General features: G+C 31.6%; 1 non-coding gene across 1 annotated transcript; it reads left to right on the top strand.

Moving 5' to 3' along the window:
* Positions 1-6,468: 6,468 nt before the first annotated feature.
* On the top strand, positions 6,469-6,575 carry LOC139851130 (small nucleolar RNA R71). The gene has a single exon (XR_011760490.1). It is a non-coding gene; the product is annotated as a small nucleolar RNA R71 (small nucleolar RNA).
* The last annotated feature ends 520 nt before the right edge of the window (positions 6,576-7,095 follow it).

Below are 7,095 nucleotides of genomic sequence, written 5' to 3' on the forward strand. Positions count from 1 at the left end.
CGACTACCACGATCTCCTTCTTTGTTTCTTTTCTGTTTTCGATCAAGCAGCCCACAAACCAACACCCCTACTATATTTTAATTTCCTTTCGTCTGAGCAGGCTATCACCTTGCCTCTTTTATTCACCATTGAGCCACCCTTCAACCACTTTCAACCATCACCGTAAACCACTATTTCCTATTTCTTTTCTGGTTCTACAACAGTGACGAGAATGATGCATGATGATACTATTACTGCAATGGAACCACTACAACTACTTTTATCTTCTGTTTAAATAATGAAGATACAACAAGATGATGATGAAAGTAATATGATTTTATAGCTACACATTTTTCTTTTTATTTCTGGCCGACAACGAGATCAAAGATCCATTTATTTATTTGGTAGGGTTGCTTTGCTGTATTGCATGGATTCAATAAACAAACTTTCTTAAATTTAAATTGCAAATGGATCATGATGTGGGGCAGTTTAGATTGCTTATGGCTGACAGCCATATAGAGATAGATATACATATATGACAACTGGTACACGATGTTAATATCCAGCTATTACTCCGTATTTTTTTTTTGCTTTTCGAGTGAGAAACCAAACAGGCCATAACCTTTCTGTTAGGCCGAGATCCATTAAGTTGTTGGGCCAAGGATTACTTCTTTCTGTTGGGCCGTGTTTCGTGCATGTTGTTGGGCCCAAGACCCGATCTATGTTACTGTATGTTTGAGTGGTTAGCTGGAATCGATTTGTTAGGGTAGAAGATAACAAGATATCTCGATATAAATATAACTGGGTTCGGAATTATTCAGATAAAATAGAAGTAGACGAGTGGTTAGACTGTGTGTTACATGAGCGGGAGGTCGAAGGTTCGAGCCCGGGCATGGGCTATTTTTTTTTTGGAAAATCCTTCTTTTAAGGTAGTCTTTACTTATTCACTTATTATTATTATTATTATTATTATTATTATTATTATTATTATTATTATTATTATTATTATTATTACTTATTACTTATTAATATTATTATTATTATTATTATTATTGTTATGATTATTATTGTTATTGTTATTGCTATTAATATTAGTACTACAATTATTATTGTCATTAATCTTATTAATATAAGTAATAATTATCAATTATTATTATTACAAGGTATTAGTAATATCATGATCATTATTAGTAGTATTAATATCATTATGATCATGATTAAGATTATTATTATTATTAGTATTATTATTACACTTATCATTATTGTTATTATTATTATTATTATTATTATTATTATTATTATTATTATTATTATTATTATTATTATTATTATTATTATTATTATTATTATAAAAATAATACGAATTAATCATTATTTTCATTAAAATTAATATTAGTATCACTTTTGTAACTATTAGTATTATTATTATTATTATTATTATTATTATTATTATTATTATTATTATTATTATTATTATTATTATTATTATTATTATTAAACAAATGTATCATTATTAACAATATCATTATTTTACTAATATTATCATTTTAATAAAGTTATTCTTATTATTATTATTATTATTATTATTATTGTTATTATTATTATTAATTCATTAATATCATAACTATCATAAACAGTAAAATTAATATTTTTACAAGTATTATTATTAATATCATTGTTATTATCACTAATAGAGCTATTATTAACACAAGTACATTATTAATGTTATTACCATTATTTTTACTAATAATAATTTAATATAATTAGAGCTACTGTTTCGTTAAACAAATGAAGTACATATATAAATATATATATATATATATATATATATATATATATATATATATATATATATATTTTACACACATAACATAACAAAGTTTAATACTTTATATACAAATGAACATATAAAACATATATATATTATTAACCTAAAAATGATATAACTAATACATCTATATATTTATGTGATCAATTACAAATATGAATATTAATATATATACAAATAATATAGGTTCATGAATCCGAGGCCAACCCTATACTTGTTCAATGTCGTTCTATGTATTTTTACTACAAAATACATTAGGTGAGTTTCATTTGCTCCCTTTTTACTCATTATATTTTTGGGCTGAGAATACATGCAAATGCTTTATTAACTGTTTTACAATATTTATATGCGTGAGTTTCATTACTCCCCTTTTAAATGCTTTTGCAATATATATTTTTGGGACTGAGAATGCATGCGCTTTTATAAATGTTTTACGAAATAGACACAAGTAATCGAAACTACATTATATGGTTGAATGATCGAAATCGAATATGCCCTTTATTATTAAGTCTGGTAATCTAAGAATTAGGGAACAGACACCCTAATTGACGCGAACTCTAAAGATAGATCTATCGGGCCCAACAAGCCCCATCCAAAGTACCGGATGCTTTAGTACTTCGAAATTTATATCATGTCCGAAGGAGGATCCAGGAATGATGAGGATATTCTTATATGCACATTGTGAATGTCGATTACCAGGTGTTCAATCCATATGAATGATATTTTTGTCTCTATGCATGGGACGTATGTTTATGAGAAATGGAAATATGAAATCTTGTGGTCTATTAAAATTATGAAATGATTATTTATGCTAAACTAATGAACTCACCAACCTTTTGGTTGACACTTGAAAGCATGTTTATTCTCAGGTATGAAAGAAATCTTCCGCTGTACATTTGCTCATTTTAAGGATATTACTTGGAGTCATTCATGACATATTTCAAAATACGTTGCATTCGAGTCGTCGAGTTCATCAAGATTATTATTAACTTAATTATAGTTAGATATATTATGAAATGGTATGCATGCCGTCAACTTTCAATGTAATGAAAGATTGTCTTTTCAAAAACGAATGCAATGTTTGTAAAATGTATCATATAGAGGTCAAGTACCTCGCGATGTAATCAACTGTTGTGAATCGTTTATAATCGATATGGACTTCGTCTGGATGGATTAGGACGGGTCCTTTCATCATTTGCTCCCTTTTTAAATGCTTTTGCAATATATATTTTTGGGCTGAGAATACATGCACTTTATTTTAAACAATGGACACAAGTACATACTAAATTCTATACTGAGTTTGAACCGAAAATTCCTTAGCTTTGGTAACTAGTAACTGCCGGTTATAAGAACTGGTGGGCGCGAGTAGTAGTATATGGATCCATAGGACTTGACATCCCCGTCTGTTCCAGGTATAGAAACTCTAGCCTGAACTATAAAACAGACGTATGCTATTTGACTTTAGTACACGTTGGTTTGCGTGTATTGTACATGTTGGTTGCATGTATGTTAAAACAGGGGTACTTATTATAACGTTAAAGCTTAGTTACCAGGGTGCTCTGTTATGTAGAATCTATTGATAAACGTTTCTGGATAAAACAACTGAAATCTTGTGATCCACTTTTATATATAGATTATGCGAAACACTAAAACTATGAACTCACCAACCTTTGTGTTGACACTTGTTAGCATGTTTATTCTCAGGTTCCCTAGAAGTCTTCCGCTGTTTGCTTATATGTTAGACAAGCTATGTGCATGGAGTCTTACATGGCATATTTTTCAAGGAAACGTTGCATTCACCAAATCATCACCATGTATCTTATTTTGACTGCATTGTCAACGGAAGTACTATTGTAAACTATTATTTACGGTGATTGTCTATATGTATAAATCATCAGATGTCGAAAACCTTTGATTTAAATATTCATTTATGGTGTGCCTTTTCAAAAGAATGCAATGTTTACAAAACGTATCATATAGAGGTCAAATACCTCGCAATGAAATCGATGAATGACGTGTTCGTCCATATGGATTTGGAGCGATCGTCACAAAATTTAAATTCATGAGGATGATTAGCGTAGAAAAATGATTAAAAATACCGAGTTTGCAAAACATATTGGTAAATATCACATTTGATATTTTACGTCTTGTCGTTAAAATTAATAGTTTTTGCTGAACTTAATGCCAGTCTTTGAAAGTGGGCTGTTTTACCATGTTTTGTATATAACATATATATATATATATATATATATATATATATATATATATATATATATATATATATATATATATATATATATATATATATATACATATTTTTGAAGTTTGGTATATAACCCCACATTCATATAATATTTTTGGCATACTTTAGATCAATAATATTAAAATAATGATAATAAAATTTTTCGCCCCGTCCTTGGGTAAAGCAATTTCGGTTCTATGACCTAGTGTTTAACTCACGACGAATTTTAGAAATCATTTTTTTAAATCTAATGAAATAAAGTAAATTTTGTTTTTAAATTCACACAAAACTTAATTTTAAAAAGCGTATTAATTTCATACAAAACCTACAAAATAAAAAATTTAGAATGGGGGGAGAAAACTAGTTCTTTAGTGTCTGCTAGTGGAAAAGACCAATCGGATTCCATTCTCGGAACTACACGAGAACAGAACAACTAAACTCTAGACATCATTTTCTTTTTAGAACATTTGAATCTCCCCACACTTAGGTAGCTGTGGTGTCGAAATTGTGATTAACTTCATCGTCAATTTCTATTGGACCATAATCAACTTGCATATCTGTGACTTTTGCTTTAAGCCATTGGTCGGATTCCTGTGTAATATCCACAAATTCAACTAGTTTCGTCTTTTCTTTAGGCGATAGATTGGATACTAACCGGTTACATAACTTAAAGTTCCCATTGGTTCTAGCATCGTGAATCCGTTTAATAAGTTTCTTCATTGAACTATTAATAACGGGGTCATTTAATTCCGTATCAACAACGGGGTTCTTTGTTATCAGGTCATCATTAGGTATTACTTCATCTTCCCCACACTTAGGCATTTTATTATTGTTAAGAACTACCGTTAGAGTTGGTAAAGCAATATGCTTATCATCGATCATTTTTATTGGTTCAACGGTTTTGGTTGGTGGAGATTTAGACTTTCGACACACAAAGGTGATCGATTTTTCATCATTATTAAGTGTCATCCTACCCTCTCTTACATCAAATAACACCCTGGTGGACGCTAAGAATGGACGACCAAAAATTAGAGGAATGTTTGAGTCCTCTTCTATGTCAATGACAATAAATTTGACTAGAAAGGTTAAATTACCTACTTGAACGGGTAGGTTATCAGCAATTCCAACTGGGTGCTTAATGGTTTGATCAAAGAGTCGAACACTCATTTTCGTTGGACTTAACTCACCTACTCCTAATCTCTTATATAATGAAAGAGGCATAACACTTATACTCGCACCTAAATCTGCTAGTGCATCATACATGACACAATCACTAAGTAGACAAGGAACAATAAATTCACCCGGATCACCCAACCTGGGTGGAAGTTTCGGTGGAACTGTCTTTACCGGGTTTATTTTTGCGGTTTTTGTTTCTTGCACCTTCTTATGCTTCTTCTTCTTTCCAAAGTTATCACAAACTTTATTACCTATTACTTGCTCATACTCAACTCCTTTTCTTGGAAACGAGATGGGAAGTCTGTATGGTACCACTAATGGCTTTACATACTCGGGTGGTGGTGGTGGTGTAACTTCTTCATTGTTACTCACATCTAAAACCTTCCCATCTTCTGGTGTTGGTTTTTCAGAATTTGTTGACACCATATTAACATTCTCATTCCGAGGATTTACTTCAGTATCACTCGGTAGATTTCCTTGTTCCCTCTCACTCATCATGCTAGCAAGAGTACCTACGTGTTTTTCTAGATTCAAAATGGAAGCTTATTGAGTTCTAAATGACTGATCAAACCTCTCATGCGTTTGGGTTTGAGTTGCAATAAATTGTATTTGAGATTCAACTAGCTTTTGTACCATTTCTTCCAGATTTGACTTTTTCTCTTCGGTTTGTTGTGGTGGTTTATACAAGCTAGGTCTTTGTTGATTGAAAGTGTTGTTTTGAGTTGGTTAGTTATTCGGACCTTGTTGGTTGTACGAGTTATTGTTGGGTCCATTTGGATTGTAAAGAATGTTTTGATTTCGATTGAAGTTTGGCCTTGGCAGTTGATAATTATTTTGATAATTATTTCCCGGCCTTTGGTTCATGTAGGAAACATTCTCATTTTATTCCATCGTTTGTTCAATGTGACAATCTTTCGTTAAGTGTGGTCCACCGCATTGCTCACAACTGATTCGTATTGCATGAATATCTTTATTCATCTTTTCCATTCATGTTTCGAAAGCATCTATTTTTGCGGAAACAGAATCAAAGTCATGGCTAGAATCGGCTCTAGCCGATTTAGACGAATGAAAGATATCTTTTTCCTGATGCCACTCATGAGATTGGGAGGCTGTGTTATCAATTATCTTGTGAGCTTCAGTTGCGGTTTTCTTCATAATGGAACCACCAGCTGCTGTGTCGATATCTTTTCGTGTGGTGACGTCGACACCTTTGTAAAATATTTGTACTATTTGATAAGTATCTAGACCGTGTTGAGGACATCCTCTCAACATTTTTCCGAATCTTGTCCATGCCTCATATAACGTTTCATTTAGCTTTTGTGCGAATGTGGCAATTTCTCCTTGAAGTCTCACGGCTTTAGATGCCGGAAAGAATCTTTTAAGAAATTTCTCAACTAAAACATCCCATGTGTCAATCGCTCCTTCAGGTAACGATTCTAACCAATCTTTGGCTTCTTCTTTTAAAGTCCATGGGAATAACATAAGATAAATAGTTTCATCCTCAAATTCTCGGATTTTAAATAGATTACAAATCCTATTAAAAGTTCGAAGACGTTCTTTTGGATCTTCTTTTGCTGTACCACCGAATTGGCATTGATTAGTGACCATATGTAGGATTTGTCCTTTGATTTAAAAATCTGGTGCATTAATATCTGGTTTAATAATGGCGTGACCTTGGCCCGTACGTGTGGCTCTCATTCGGTCTTCCATACTTTGAGGTTTTGTTTCTTCCATATTTGAATTTGTTGAATCCGAATCACTAGAAGATTCTGATTTAACGGTTTGTGGTTCAGGAGGAATGATTAGTAGTTCAGGATCTTGGAATTATCCTTGAATATCCTCAGGGTTCTCAATTGTGAAATCGGGTTCG

The sequence above is a fragment of the Rutidosis leptorrhynchoides genome, chromosome 5, assembly GCF_046630445.1.
Source record: "Rutidosis leptorrhynchoides isolate AG116_Rl617_1_P2 chromosome 5, CSIRO_AGI_Rlap_v1, whole genome shotgun sequence".
Lineage (NCBI taxonomy): Eukaryota > Viridiplantae > Streptophyta > Magnoliopsida > Asterales > Asteraceae > Rutidosis > Rutidosis leptorrhynchoides.